At 46.2% G+C, this 16,836-nt stretch overlaps 1 protein-coding gene across 2 annotated transcripts in view; it reads left to right on the top strand.

Moving 5' to 3' along the window:
* LOC126267335 (nephrin-like) overlaps nucleotides 1–16,836 on the top strand; it is a 747,526-nt gene that overhangs the window by 217,706 nt on the left and 512,984 nt on the right. The window lies entirely within an intron of this gene.

The following is a 16,836-nucleotide window of genomic DNA, read 5'->3' as shown; positions in this document are numbered from 1 at the left end:
TAAGATGAACATCAACAAACGCAAAACGAGGATAATGGAATGTAGTCGAATTAAGTCGGGTGATGCTGAAGGAATTAGGTTAGGAAATAAGACTCTCAAAGTAGTAAAGGAGTTTAGCTATTTGGGGAGCAAAATAACTTATGATGGCCGAAGGAGAGAGGATATAAAACGTAGACTGGCAATGGCAAGGAAAGCGTTTTTGAAGAAGAGAAATTGTTAACATCGAGTATACATTTAAGTTTCAGGAAGTCGTTTCTGAAAGTATTTGTATGGAGTGTAGCCACGTATGCAAGTGAAGCGTGGACTATAAACAGATTAGACAAGAAGATAATAGAAGCTTTCGAAATGTCGTGCTACAAGAGAATGCTGAAGATTAGATGGGTAGATCACATAACTAATGAGGTAGTGTTGAATAGAATTGGGGAGAAGAGGAGTTTGTGGCACAACTTGACAAGAAGGGGGACCGGTTAGTAGGACATGTTCTGAGGCTTCAGGGGATCACATATTTAGCTTTGGAGTGCAGCGTGGAGGGTAAAAATCGTAGAGGGAGACCAAGAGATGAATACACTAAGCAGATTGAGAAGGATGTAGGTTGCAGAAAGTACTGGGAGATGAAGAAGCTTGCACAGGACAGAGTGGCATGGAGAGCTGCATCACACCAATCACAGGACTGAAGACCACAACATCGACAACAATGATCTAAAAAAGAAGCACAGCAAAATTTCGGATAAATGGCTACAGGAAAACATGTGAATAAATAGAGCATAAATTTCCGTCGGAAGGACTGATGCTGCATATCTGTGTAGTCAAAACAACCGTCGGTGAGTGAAAAGCAAAGGCGTCAAAGTTAAGAGTTCAGGAGCAATTCCGCTGTTGAGTGTAGACTGCAGAGCGGATCGGTGGAAGGAATACTATGTAGTCGTGTACAAGATGGAAGAACTGTTCCGTGCAATGATACAAGAAGAAATGGAGGTAATCAATCGAAGACATAAAGTCTGAAAAATGAGTCCGTGCTCATACTGTGACTCTTTATTTTACAGACCTGTCTTGATCACAAACATTTACACTTCACTGTTACCGGTTTCGGTTTCTGTCACCTTGAGATCACAAAATATTGCGATGTAGGTATCAATGTCATATCTTACCTACATCACAATATATAATAATACACTCCTGGAAATGGAAAAAAGAACACATTGACACCGGGGTGTCAGACCCACCATATTTGCTCCGGACACTGTGAGAGGGCTGTACAAGCAATGATCACACGCACGGCACAGCGGACACACCAGGAACCGCGGTGTTGGCCGTCGAATGGCGCTAGCTGCGCAGCATTTGTGCACCGCCGCCGTCAGTGTCAGCCATTTTGCCGTGGCATACGGAGTTCCATCGCAGTCTTTAACACCGGTAGCATGCCGCGACAGCGTGGACGTGAACCGTATGTGCAGTTGACGGACTTTGAGCGAGGGCGTATAGTGGGCATGCGGGAGGCCGGGTGGACGTACCGCCGAATTGCTCAACACGTGGGGCGTGAGGTCTCCACAGTACATCGATGTTGTCGCCAGTGGTCGGCGGAAGGTGCACGTGCCCGTCGACCTGGGACCGGACCGCAGCGACGCAGGGATGCACGCCAAGACCGTAGGTTCCTACGCAGTGCCGTAGGGGACCGCACCGCCACTTCCCAGCAAATTAGGGACACTGTTGCTCTTGGGGTATCGGCGAGGACCATTCGCAACCGTCTCCATTAAGCTGGGCTACGGTGTCGCACACCGTTCGGCCGTCTTCCGCTCACGCCCCAACATCGTGCAGCCCGCCTCCAGAGGTGTCGCGACAGGCGTGAATGGAGGGACGAATGGAGACGTGTCGTCTTCAGCGATGAGAGTCGCTTCTGCCTTGGTGCCAATGATGGTCGTATGCGTGTTTGGCGCCGTGCAGGTGAGCGCCACAATCAGGACTGCATACGACCGAGGCACACAGGGCACCATGATGGTGTGGGGAGCGATCTCCTACACTGGCCGTACACCTCTGGTGATCGTCGAGGGGACACTGAATAGTGCACGGTACATCCAAACCGTCATCGAACCCATCGTTCTACCATTCCTAGACCGGCAAGGGAACTTGCTGTTCCAACAGGACAATGCACGTCCGCATGTATCCCGTGCCACCCAACGTGCTCTAGAAGGTGTAAGTCAACTACTCTGGCCAGCAAGATCTCCGGATCTGTCCCCCATTGAGCATGTTTGGGACTGGATGAAGCGTCGTCTCACGCGGTTTGCACGTCCAGCACGAACGCTGGTCCAACTGAGACGCCAGGTGGAAATGGCATGGTAAGCCGTTCCACAGGACTACATCCAGCATCTCTACGATCGTCTCCATGGGAGAATAGCAGCCTGCATTGCTGCGAAAGGTGGATATACACTGTACTAGTGCCGACATTGTGCATGCTCTGTTGCCTGTGTCTATGTGCCTGTGGTTCTGTCAGTGTGATCATGTGATTTATCTGACCCCAGGAATGTGTCAATAAAGTTTCCCCTTCCTGGGACAATGAATTCACGGTGTTCTTATTTCAATTTCCAGGAGTGTATAATAAAGTGACACTAGCCGAAACCAGTAATAGTGAAGTGTGAAAATCTGTGTGATCAAGACGGACCTGTAAAATAAAATTGAGGTAAATTTGGAAGACACAGGGGGTTTATTAATTCAGACAGTGTTTGACAGACTTTTGTGAGATTGGGATCAAATGTGACGAAAGATGTAGACAACATTCTTTTAGAATTTCTTAAAACATTAGGGGAACTGGCAACTAAACGATTATTCAAACTCGTTGCAAAAAAATATAATCCATGCAGTTTCGATGACACCAGAGACTGAGAACTATGAGAAGTATCAGCATCCAAACTCCTGACAAAAATATACAGGATGTGTCAGGAGGAAAGTTACGGGGTTTGAGGGGTGACAGTATAAGTGATACTGAACAAAATATTTCATATGGACATACGCCCTATTGCGCATGGTTTCCAAGATAGAACGTAAGTAATAACACATTGTTAGTTATTTTCTGTGTTATTCAAACATCCTTATTTTTCAAACGTACGACGATAGTGTAGAGGAAGCTGAGACGAACAGTTGGACACTTATGTTTCATGAGGGCGGAAAACTACTTCAAATTGGGCTACAAAGAGTAGGCAGCGCACGCGCGTCGCCTCGGGTTTTCAGTATCCTCACGCTGTCTTTGGGCAGACTGTAAGTCCTAGAGAATCATGAATCAGTCTTTTTTTGTAGAAAACTGAATGTAATTTTGTAATGCGACATGTTTTCGCTGGAGGGTGCGCGTTTCGAGTGATTCACGAAATCATATAAGAGTGATATTACATGCATTCTATCTCGGAGACCATTCGGAATATAGCATTTGCCAATAAGGAATTTTTTAATTCAGAATCACTAGTGATGTCATCCGTCAATGCATGTGCCTTTCCTCCTGACTCGCCCTATTTGCAGAAGAATCGAAAGAAAATTGAAAAGTTGTACGAACGCATATTGTCCGAAAGAACAGACACGAAGCGTTCATATAGCTGATTCGCCTCGATGGGCAATGGATCTACCACATTCAGTGCGGAAGGCCAGTTACGTCTGACCTCCTACGGAAATCTCAACGCAGCTAGCATGGTCAAAATGGACAGTGACTGCAGGTAGGTGGAGCTGGGTGGGGATGTGGACTGGGCAAAAGGCGTTCCGAGATAGTACGCGCAGGTGCGAAGGATACTCTGTACGGGTGGCGAAGTGGTTGACGCAGCTGCCTAGCAATCAGGAGACTGAGTTTGAATCCTGGATTGGCACACATTTTCACTTGTCGCCGCTGATGCATCACGAAGTCCTGAGGCAGCCGATATCAATAATCCCTTCCCTTTCTCCCTCTTCCTCCATCAATTTACAAAATTGAAAAGTCCTTAGGTGACCAGCGCTTTGGCTTTCGGAAATGTAAAGCGAGCAGACAGGCAGTTTTGACGATGTGTTTGTTAATGGAAGGTGTAAAAATCAAATACGTTCTCTAATTGTATTCGACAATGTAAGATATTGTAACATGTTCGAAATACCCGGATAAAAAGGTGTAAGGCAAGGAAAGATGGGTAATGTACAATACAAAATGATGGGGGATAAAATCCCAATACCGAAAAATAATTAATGCGATTTCGAGGATACATTTGTCTGGTTAACATTTTAAAAGATTAACGGTGCAAGATCACAGTTTAATGTAAGCTCGAGATAAACTATTGCAAATGTAAAATTCTGGTACATCAACAACCGGTGTAAACGCCAGAACGCTGAATACAAGCATGAAAACGTGCGTACGGTGTGTTGAACAGCGGTCAGATGTAGGTTTATGGCAATGAGTTCCATCCCTGTTTCACTTGGCCAATCAGTGCAGGGACGGTTAATGCTGTTTGTCGGTAACTCTGGAGCTGTCGTCCGATGATGTCCCGTATGTGACCGATTGAAGACAGATCTGGTGATCAATCAGGCTCAAGCAGCGTGTCGACACTGTATGGAGGACGTTGGGCTATGTGACGCCTCCTGTTGTTGCCTACTGGCACTTCCACGATCAGCGGAAGTGTAAGATCGAGATATGAGAAAGCGAGGCGACACAATATTATCTGTCATTACAGTCAATATTTGTTGATAATGTCTGCTCTTTGCACTAATTTGAGTAAATATTTTGATCTACACAAGCCTCTTAAAGTCTCCTGAGTTAACAAATTAACTAATTACGAGTGTTACTATCGTCTAGCTGCGTTGTTTAGCGGTTGCCACCAAAGGTGCTCATTAACAGTTAATAGGCGACCGATTCGCGTTTCAAAATGAATCTATATCTTTGATTAGCGTAGCACATGTACACCGAATTAATTCCTTCAAAAGACACAGAATTCATTTGATACAGAACGATGTTTTGTCTATTGAAAATTATTCTTTTAATATTAATGTGGACTAAAGTACTATTATTATTATTATTGTCCCACGGGCAAAATATTTCGGCGACCAGACGTGTCGCCATCGTCAGGTGCGCTGAGGAACCGAGCTCCTGAGGGCAGGCAGCCGATTGTTATTGTGATCTTCAGTCCAAAGACTGGTTTGATGCAGCTCTCCATGCTACTCTATTGTGTGCAAGCCTCTTCTTCCTCTGAGTAACTACTGCAACCTACATCCTTTCGAGTCTGTTTAATGTATTCATCTCTTGTTCTCCCTCTGCAGTTTTTACCCCGGCGCTTCCCTCAGGTACTGAATCGGTGATCCCTTGATACCTTCTTCTGGTCAGGTTGTGCCACAAATTCCTCTCCTCCCCAATTCTGTTTAGTACCTCTTCACTAGTTACATGATCTACGCATCTAATCTGTAGCACACTTCAGTTGCACTGCATTTCAAAAGCTTCTGTTCTCTTCCTGTCTACAATGTTTGTCGTCCATTTTTCACTTCTGTACATGGCTACACTCTGAGCCGTGGCCATCTCGCGCTAATGCCTTTTCTTCCTTGGCATTTTGTCGCAATCGAGTGGCGTCTTATTTCTCCCGGAAGTACTACCATAACGAATTGCTGACTTGCCTCTGTCAGTGGCAGCAGCAGCACTTATCGATACTAGTACTGCTGTACCATCTTTGGTGTGAGCACTATATTTCCGTGTGGTGGTGTGTGTGGCAGTCGGTCGGTTGCGACAGAGCAACGAGGAAACCTTTGCGGCGCGAAGTCAGGCCGGGACTGCCGGCAGCGTGCACGCGACTTCGGATTCTAAGGTGCTAGCTGCGGGAGCTACAAAGTTCGTTGCCCACCCAGCCTGGATACTGAAGCTGAGTGATCAGTTAACCTGTTATTAAACCTCAACTACAGTGACATCCCTTCCTTCATTGTTAGTTGTTGCTTCCTGGGCTGTTCCCACTAGCAGTAACATATGATGTGTAGGAGTTGGAGAAATTTTGCAGCCGTCTCCCTGTATGGTCTTTAACTATTAAATTGGTTGTTACTTATTAGTGAAGTGCACCAGTGGTATTTTGTGCCTTGTGACCGTTAACGCCCCAGTTACCTGCCCTGATCGTTAGCGTAGTTTTCGAGCAGTGTGTGTTTCGTTGCCGTGTTGATGCTGTCCGGCAGGGCATCTAGTTCTACAGCCTTTTAGTTGTTCGTTCATTTTTTTTTCTTAAGAGTGGTTATTGTACCTTGGCTGTTTTTAGATGCCAAATTCTAAGACGTAGTGCAGCTGGTATTTTCGTCCTCGGCTGATATTGTCCGTTGTCGTACCGTTGGTCAGGCGGAAGGGAATTCATTAGGTTGTTGGTAGGTCCTTCAGCCGTCCTTGTGCAGCTGGTATTTTCGTCCTCGGCTGATATTTTCCGTTGTCGTACCGTTGGTCAGGCGAAAGGGAATTCATTAGGTTGTTGGTAGGTCCTTCACCCGTCCTTATGTCGGGTTGCCAACGGATTACTTAACCTTACTCTCGGCTGTCTGTCTCACCTCACCTTATGTTAGAGCTACCTCCTCAGGTCGACCCTTGGAATACTTCTGAGCACCACTGTTCTGTAGGATTTAGATTGTGAATTTCATTTTGGTCTGATGTGCTGTGTTAGGCCTTCAGCCGTTTATTAATTTAGTTTCTTTCATTTGAAAATAAGTCCTTCAGCTGTCTTAAATCAAAATTTGAAGACTGATTTGTTTAAAAGCTAAATTTTGGAAGTCTGTTCTATCTGAAATTATTGTTGTCTAGGCCTTAAGCCCTGAGTTGTTAAGTGTCTAGGGCGTGGCCTTCAGCCGAACTTGTACACGACATATTTTTAAGAAAAGGCCTTCAAACGTCTTAAATTAAAATTTTGAAAACTTATTTGTTGAAAACAAATTTTTTTTTTAATTTGCTCTATCTGAAATTCTTGTTATCCAGGCCCTAAGCCCTGAGTTGTTTACTCTCTTGTGTGTGGCCTTCAGCTGCGTATTTAAGTGAAATATTTTTTTGATTAAGGTCTTCAGCCGTGTGTATTCTTTAAGCCAAATTTACAGCTTGTGTTCAGGCCTTCTGCCGTTCTTGTTTTTGGCGAGGAGCTATCGCAAGTTTTCTTAACTAGGCTTTCAGTCTTATTGTTTTAATGTGATCCCTTTAAGGCAGTGTGCAATAAAGTGGTTCTTAGGAAAATAAAAGTTTGTCTGTTTTGTGTAACTAACTGCAACTGTTTATGGCCCCTCCACAACCATAACCTGGTCGCTGTATCCTGCGAAACCAGATTTCATACCCCATACAAATACATTCAGAAACGACTTCCTGACATTTTAATGTATACTCGATGTTAACAAATGTTTCTCCTTCAGACATGCTTTCCTTGCTATTGGCAATCTACATTTTATATCCTCCCTACTCTGACCATCCTTAGTTACTTTGGTTCCCAAATTGCAAACTTCATCTACTAATTTAAGTGTCTCATTTCCTAGTCTAATTCCCTCAGCATCACCCGATTTGATTCGACGATATTCCGTTATTCTCGTTTTGTCATTATTATTATTATTATTATTATTATTATTATTGTTCAGAGATAATTATGCTGCAGGAGAGATTCACGATAAATGCAGAGTAGGTAAGGGCCAATGCCGTAGAGTCCTCTTCGTAAAATGTAACTGGAATTCCGTCTGGACCTGGTGATTTATTTGCTTCCAAATCTTTTAGTTGTTTCTCTGCACCGTGGATGCTTCTTAGTATATCATCCTTACTGGAATCTGTCCGATGGTCAATTGTCGGGATGTTTATACGAACGATTTCTAAACGTGAGATTTAAAACTTCGGCTTCCGTTTTGACATCTTCAACTGCCTACCAGACTGGTAAACAAGGGACTGAATGGAAGCCTTACACCCGCTTAGCTATTGTACGTAAGACCAAAATTTTCTCGCGTTTGCTGCCAGACCTTATGCTAAGGTCTAACAGTGGTAGTTGGTGTATGCTTCGAGCATAGATCTTTTCACAGACGCACGGATCTCTACTATCTGTCGCTTGCCCGTGCTGTTCTAGGTGCTGCCGTCCGGAACCGCGTGACCGCTACGGTCACAGGTTCGAATCCTGCCTAGGGCATGGATGTGTGTGATGTCCTTAGGTTAGTTATGTTTAAGTAGTTTTAAGTTCTACGGGACTGATAACCACCGACGTTAAGTCCCATAGTGCTCAGAGCCATTTGAACCTTTTTTTTCGTTTGCCGTTGTTTACGTGTTCCCTTGTGATTCGAGACTGCAACAGCCGCTGATTCCTCATCATCATTCGAATTTAGTTATTAAAGCGATTAAAATTCCACGCTTAGGAATTTCAGTTACAAGACCCGCTGATAACTGATGTCACAAGTAAAATCGAGAAAGAAATACAGCCAAATTCAGTAGAATGAAAGGTGTACTTGAGAAGGTGGATGGAGTGGGTAATGTGAAGGACACGCACGCTTCCGCGGGCAAGCAGTGGATACGCGCGGATGGCGGTGACGAGCTACGACTCCCGGAAGACAATGCCGAGTTCACGGTCAGAGCTTACGGTGCGTCTCCCCTGTCAACATGGACTAGGAGGTGGTGGAGGAGGAGGACGAGGACGAGGAGATATGTGTTTAACGTCCCGTCGACAAAAAGGTCATTAGAGATAGAGCACAAACTCATGTTAGGGAAGGATGGGGAGGGATATCGTTCATGCTTTTTCAAGGGAAACATTCTGGTATTTGCCTGAAGCGACTTAGGGAAATCACGTAAACATACATCAGGATGGCCAGTCGCGGGTTTAAACCGTCGTCCTCCCGAAGGCGAGTCCAGCGTGCTAACCACTGCCAGCACAAACGACTGTGGCCGCTGACCAGTAAGGCGGCTCGGCCCGTGCTAGGAGATGGGTGCGCTAGTGAGTTCCGGCAGTGACACGCAGAAGACTCTTCGGGGTGTGGGCAAGACTGAGAGCCTCAAGGAGAAGATGTGCGGGACGATATCGGACACGATGATGGTATGCTGGGAATGGGCTGACAAGAGGACGACAGCCTAGTTGAGAGGTTGCTGTTTTTCCAGGTAGGACACAATGCACTACAGCGGAGATGATGGAACAGCCTCGGAAAATACTATAGAGCACTACATGAGAGTTTTTGCAGTTATTGGTGGCATCCTTGTGTCCATGACTTTGTGGTGGCGCACCGTGATACGTTAGAACTTGCACTAAGTGTAGCCACTTGTAAGCAACTTCCTCAACGGAAATCTGGGAGTTAAAGGTAACGGTTTGTTTGTATTTGTGGCACATGGGACGTGCAGTACTGTGCGTTGTTCGAAATCTGAATGAGCAGTCGTAATTGTGTCGCCGGGGGCGTGATAAAGCAAATTAAATGCGTGTTAATTGTTCCTCGTTACGACTGTGAGTTAACTATTCATTCAGTGGTTTTACGAATTCACTGCGAATTAAGTATTGGTTCAAATGGCTCTAAGCACAATGGGACTTAACATCTGAGGTCATCCGTCCTCTAGACTTAGAACTACTTACACCTAACTAACCTAAGGACATCACGCACATCCATGGCCGAGGCAGGATTCGAACCTGCGACCGCAGCAGCTGTGCGATTTCAGACTGAAGTGCCTAGAACCGCTCGGCCACCGCGGCCGGCAATTAAGTATTGTGACTAAACCAGTGACTCAGTCATTTTTATTAAGAATCTGTTTTCCTTTATCTTATGTGAATGGGTAGAAACACCTGACATTATCAGGAAAGGCAAAAATCGATTTCAGTCTTAATTTTTTTAAATAGTACACAAATTTCCTTAAACTGTGTAAATCGTAATCAATATAAACATAAAATTTGATTACTTGTTTCGGTTGCTCATACAACAGTCCTCAAATCATTCATGGTAAAGGCAAAGTGTCAGTGTATACAGTGAGATTAGACTGCACTGTCTGCACATTTTGGTACATTCTCATGTGAGAGACAACAAGGTTATTTCGTTCGTGAATCCAGCACTTCATTGAAATTGTCTCTCATACGGGAACTTACCAAGATATACTGATAATGCAGTCCAGCCTCGCTGTATACACTGACGCTATGCCTTTACTATGATTGATATGAGGGTACGAAGAACCGAAACTAGTTATGTGTACATTACTTTGCGAACTTCTCTTCAGACAGTTTTTGATTGACAGTATGTGAATGAATTGTCATGCTTGCAATTGGTTAACTATTTGTTTATGTACAAGTGCAGATAGCTAGATAGAATTGATGATAATTATCTGGCTTCTTCAGCTTTCAGATTATCGTGTATGATGACGGCAGAGTACCTGACGTTTTGTTATGTTGTTGCAAGGTTGACCGTTGTAAGCCCTGATTGAACTTGTTCCAGTCTTGACATTATTCTGTTGCTGTAAAACGATATTTGGTATTCGAATATCTGGCCCTGTTTAAGTTCTTTTGGACTAAAGAAAGCTACATTGCCTTGCTACACACATGAAGAAAAGTTTTGCACCACAGCCGTTCAAAGAACTCCTGAAGATAGACCTTGTCTGTGGATATTGTATCACAGACACAGTCACTGTGACTGTTCACAGATGTCACGAAACCCGCCGAAAGATGTAAACAACCATGCATGAGCAGGGCCTAATAGACGGAGGGTTACGACAACCGGTCAGCTCTAGTCATTTCACCAAGAAGGAGGTACACGGCTCGTGTTGTCTGTAGTTCAACCATGCCTAGACGGTCAATACCGCAGCTCTATCGCGTCCGCAATGTTACTTTGTGCCAGGAAGGGATCTCGGCAACTGAAATTCCATGTGTCTCGAAGTGAACCAAAGCGATGTTGTTCAGACATGGAGTAGATACAGAGAGACAGGAATTGTCAATGACATGCCTCGCTCAGGTAGCCCCAAGCGCTACTACCTCAGTGAATGACCGCTACCTGGGGGTTTGGCTCAGAGAAACCCTGACGGCAACACCACCATGTTGCGTAATGCTTTTCGTGCAGACACAGGACGTCTTGCTACGACTCAAACTGTGCGCAATGGGCTGCATGAGGCGCAACTTCACTCCCGACGTCCATGGCGAGTTCCATCTTTGCAGCCACCATGCAGCGCGGCACAAATGGGCCCAACAACATGCCGAATGGACCGCTCAGGATTGGTATCACCGATGAGTGTCTCATATCCCTTCTACCAGACAATCGTCGGAGACGTGTTTGGAGGCAACTCGGTCAGACTGAACTCCTTAGACACAGTGTCCAGTGAGTTCAAGAAGGTGAGGTTCCCTGCTGTTCTGGGGTGGCATTAAGTGGGGCCGAAGTACGCCACTGGTGGTCATGGAAGTCATCGTGACGGCTGTGCGATACATGAATACCATCCTCCGACCGATAATGCAACCATATCGGCAGCATATTGGCGAGGCATTCGTCTTAATGAACATCAATTGCCCCCCCCCCCCCCCCCATCGTGTACACCTTGTGAATGACATCCTTCAGGATAACGACGTCGTTCGACTAGAGTGCCAAGCATGCTCTCTAGACATAAACCCTATCGAACGTGCCTGGGATAGATTGAAAAGGGCTGTCTATGGACGAAGGGACCCACCAACTACTCTGAGGGATCTACGCCGAATCGCTGGTGAGGAGTGGGGCAATATGGACCATCAGTTCCTTGATGAATATGAGGATAGTATGCCACGACGAATACAAATAAAGGGTTCAAATGGCTCTGAGCCCTGTGCGACTTAACATCGGAGGTCATCAGTCCCCTAGAACTTAGAAATGCCGGCCGCGGTGGTCTCGGGGTTCTAGGCGCGCAGTCCGGGATCGTGCGACTGCTACGGTCGCAGGTTCAAATCCTGCCTCGGGCATGGATGTGTTTGATGTCCTTAGGTTAGTTAGGTGTAAGTAGCTCTAAGTTCTAGAGGACTGATGACCACAGCTGTTAAGTCCCATAGTGCCCAGAGCCATTTGAACCATTTGAACTTAAAACTACTTAAACCTAACTAGCCTAAGGACATCACACACATCCATGCCCGAGGCAGGATTCAAACCTGCGACCGTAGCGACGACGAATACAGGCAAGCATCAGTGTAAGAGGACGTGCTGCTGGCTATTAGAGGTACCGGTGTGTACAGCAATCTGGACCACCAACTCTGGAGGTCTCACTGCATGGTAATACAACATGCAATGTGTGGTTTTCACGAGCAATAAAGAGTGCGGTAATATTGTTTATTTTAATCTCTATTCCTATTATCTGTACAGGTTCCGGAATTTTCAGAATCGAGGTGATGGAAATTTTTTTTTCCATATGTGTATAAGTGGTTTCCGTGTTGTTAATTGATGTTGTTGGTGCTAAACAAATTATTGTTAAATTGAGCCCCGTGTCAGCCAACTCTCCAGCCGGAGCCGCACGCCACAATGCGCTACATTACATGTTATGGACTTGAGTAAGCCGAAGCTAGACGAAAGTACTGAGGAGCAGCAGATAGGAGATCTGGGAGAACTTAATAAGAAAACGGGTGGCAGTTTAGAGCGGGGTGTCTCGTGGAGAACGCATGTGGCTGCCCTCAGTCTCCGTGCACTTGTCGAAGCAGTCAGACCTCGCTCGCATCCTGAGACAAATTCCACGATTACTTTCAACAGCTTGTAAGACTTCTGGGAATATCCATTTTTAGAAGGGACGTATGGTATCTCCACTAATTTATAATCACCTCATTCTGTCACATTATTTTGTAAAATACAGCATCTACTTATTAAGGCATTTGGAAATTCTTCACGAATATGTAGTTAGCAAAGAAAAATTCGTCATTCTTCATTTATCTGCTAGAATGCCAGAAGTGCGTCCTATAAACAGTCGGCAATTAAAGCTTCTTTTATTATTCGTTAAACCCCTTCCTCCGTAAGGACGTATTAAAGTGCACTTATTATCCCCAGCACATAAAGCGAATAAAACGACGGAAAAATAATTTCTATAATTAAAATTCATTTGTTATGAGAAAAACGGTATAACATATTCCACGGCCACGTGGCTCGGGTGATGGCTGACGACTGACTGTCAGCTGTCTGACCAAACTGGCTGTTCAGCATTGCGGCTATATATAAGGCCGAAGCCTGTGAGGCCGTCCGCCTATAAATAATTTTATGTTTCATTTGTTACCCTGTAAATCAAGTAAAGCTGGGCTAGACTCTAAGAGTGATTTCAGCGTGATGATGTGCCTTTGACTTCCTTCAATCTCAGAACGAACTTATGCAACAAATTACCGGTGGATCTGAATTTCAAAAGATACTCCCGAATGCGGTGCCACTATAGGTGAATGAAGCGTTTCGTAACAAAGAAACTCATAGGATCAAGCGGAGATCGCACCCAAAGCCCTAAGTTTTTCTCTTCTTTTTTTAACCTTCCTGTTGCCCAAAAAAGTGAGGTGTCGCAAGGAGGAGGGCGCAGCACGACTTCAGACTCATTGATACTATCGACGTATATTTTTCTGAGGAAAAACTTCGATGACCAGAGAAATAATTGGTTCTAAGTATGGAAGAGGCGGGAATCAGCTCTTCATCATTGGAACTCCCCGGCTCGAGTTCAGCAAGACACTGCAAAGGAAACTGTTAAAATATTGTCTGTACTTTGGATTGTGGGCAATCGCACAATGGCGTTCATTAAGAAACTGTCAAAAATCAAGGATACTTTTCTCGCCATCAGCATACAAATAGTGTACTGCGTGTCCACAAATCCATTTCTCAGATTTCCTCTTCGGTTATGGGAAGTATCACGCCAACAGAAAGAGGAGCAGTGGGGTAGGTATCTGATGAGGAGTCATACGAGTAATTAGGGATAACGCCTGTCGCACCAAAAATCAGACACCTCTTGCTGATCTGCGATGCTCGTCTGTGTCCAAAACATCACATCCGACACACAACGCGGTGTCGGCGAGGTGAATCTCGAGAAGGCGTGACAGACATACTTGCTTCCGATTGACAGTAAGGTACCATGCAGACTGGACCTTAGTGTCAAAATAAGAAGCACACACCGATCGCCTAACGGCACTCCAGTCGACTTGGGGATGCTTCGCCACAACCACATTCGGTGACCTGCTGCCGAATAAACTCGTAAATTGTCTTCGTGGATGTCAGGTGAGCTGGTTTGACACTTAGGACAACGGCGCCACAGCAAAATTTGAGAGCCAATGAAAAGAACTATAGCTCTGTCACACACACGATACAGACCAAAACCGCCCCTGCACCTCGGGAGGGTGAGGGCCCCATACCTGAATTTGAACAGAAAATCGTTGCAAACAAAGGAATCCAATGCCACTAGCATGCGGCGGGTCATGGATGGCGGACTAGGAATCGTCTGTGCCACGTGCAGGATACATGACGCCATATATACAGTTACATATTGTGTCCACTGCATTCGAGCGCTCGTAAACGGTGACCTAAGAGCCCAGCTCGTAAGCACCTGCAGTTGAGGGCAGTCGTACGCCGCAGATCACATGTGAAATCGAGTCCTGTGCATCGCATAGTAACAGCTACAGGCAAAAGAGCAGCACTGTCCGCAAGAGACCCGCACCTATAGCCGTGGCGCTCGATTTGAGGACGTTATGGCAGCTACCAGAAGCATCGCCCTAGGTGGTAATCTGTGTCAGTGATCCCCTGACGTCAGCACCGCTATGAAGAAAGGTGAATAGATCATCTGCATAAGCAGTGCAGCTGAATACACAGTCATCGAGAGACATCACAGACAGGCATTGACGGAGGCTGCAGTGCAACGGTTCCACGACGAAAGCATACTACAGTGTAGAGATCGGGCAGCCTTGAAGCACTGATCAATGGACGGCGATGGGACGAGTCAGACGACCAGTGTAGGTTACACGAGACGTAGCTCCACCAAGGAGACGCATTACGAAAAACGGCGTCGGCGGTAGTATCCCATACTGCGGAGCGCACTTTCCAGATAGTCGTGATCGATCCGATAGAACGCCTGGCTGAAGTCAAGAGCTGCCAAAAAGTCCAGGTATACATTGAGCGTGAGCAAGAGCAATTATGTCCCGATAGTGACAGAGGGCAGTGCGGATGTTATTGGCAACTCCAGAAGAAGTCTGATAGGAGGAAACCACGTACCGAGTCGTCCGTTTAAGCCGCGCAGCCAACAGTCTGGTAAAAATCTATGTGTTTCCATTGAGTAACGTCAAAGGGCAGTTATTGCATACACGTAAGGTTCCCCGAGGCTTATCGATGGAAATGATAAAACTATAGAACAAACCATCTGGAATCGACACGAAAGGTGCCATCAGGTGCTGTCAAATTTCCGTCCATACTGGCACTAGAAGGGGACGAAATGTTCGATAAAACTCCTGTGGGAGGCCGTCAGGGCCAAGCGACCTGTTCGTTTAAGCCGCCAGGATAGCCTCAAGGACTTCGTCCCCTGCGACGTTAGCAAGCAGACCCACCCTCGCATCAACGGGAATCGTGCCAAAGAATAGTCCGAAGAGTGCCCCATGGTGGTGACGTTTTGAGGGTACAGCACAAAATAATGTGCATAGAGGGAAGACCGTCTATCCCGTTGGGTATCAAAACGCCACCCATCATCTGTCGTAAGAACATCAATCAGAGTCCTCCGATGGTGACGTCGTTCTGCTGCGACATGATACATAGTTGGACGCTCCTGCACTGAACTGACATGTGCGCACCCTGATCGTAGCTCCTTCAAGGTGCCTTGGCAGGCACAATTTGCCATCGGCTGGCACTCTGGAGAATAGGGCGTCATAGAACATTTCGGGACAATGGAATTCCTGAGTTCGTCGCTGCAACGCCCCAATCTCCATTTCGTAACCAATCAAGGCCTTGTGCAGCACAACCGCACGGAATGGCCGCGCGGTTTGAGGCGCCATGTCGCGGATTGTGTGGGCCCCTCCGGCCGGAGATTTGAGTCCTCGCTTGGGCATGGATGTGTGTGTTGTTCTTAGCATAAGTTAGTTTAAGTAGTGACCTCAGCAGTTTGCAGTTTGACCCCTTACACACACACACACACACACACACACACACACACACACACACAAACACAAACATCCTTGCGAAGCGCAGGCTTTGCAAAGAGCATCCACCAAGACAGGGCGGCCTGACAGGCATCGCGACGTCAACGACAAGCCGTCCACGTGGTCTCGGTGAGCTGCCGTCAGTCTGATCAAGAAAAGTGGCTCAGGTTCAGCTTCTATGGTCCACAACTGCGCCACACCCTTTAGCGACAGTCTGATGGAGGAAATACATGCGTCGGGATCAGAGAATGCAACAGGCCAGACTTCAGCAACCTGTCCTCACTGACAATATCGTGGGAGATGTAAACACGATAGAGGCGGCTGGAAGAATAGCTAATAAAATTCGTAAACTCCAGACGACCACCACGAACATGCTACCAAGGATCCACAAGGCTGAGGTACTAGAGAATTGTAGCTAGTGGCCCGCATCTCGTGGTCGTGCGGTAGAGTTCTCGCTTCCCACGCCCGGGTTCCCGGGTTCGATTCCCGGCGGGGCAGGGATTTTCTCTGCTTTGTGATGGCTGGGTGTTGTGTGATGTCCTTAGATTAGTTAGGTTTAAATAGTTCTAAGTTCTAGGGGACTGATGATCATAGATGTTAAGTCCCATAGTGCTCAGAGCCATTTGAACCATTTTTTTGTTGCTAGTGCCGCGCACGGAATTGGTAGTTGGTCTTTTGGTGTCTGGGTGCAGTTGAAATCGCCTCCCATTATCAATGCATCCTGCCAACACAGGAAAAGAGGCGCGGCTGTCTCTGAGAAGAAGGTGAAACATTCACGGTGACGACTCGAGCCACATGGCGCACAGACTTTGACGATCCTGACGCCACTAAA

This window comes from Schistocerca gregaria, chromosome 4, assembly GCF_023897955.1.
Source record: "Schistocerca gregaria isolate iqSchGreg1 chromosome 4, iqSchGreg1.2, whole genome shotgun sequence".
Classification (NCBI taxonomy): Eukaryota; Metazoa; Arthropoda; class Insecta; order Orthoptera; family Acrididae; genus Schistocerca; species Schistocerca gregaria.
This window is presented reverse-complemented; position numbering and strand designations above follow the sequence as displayed.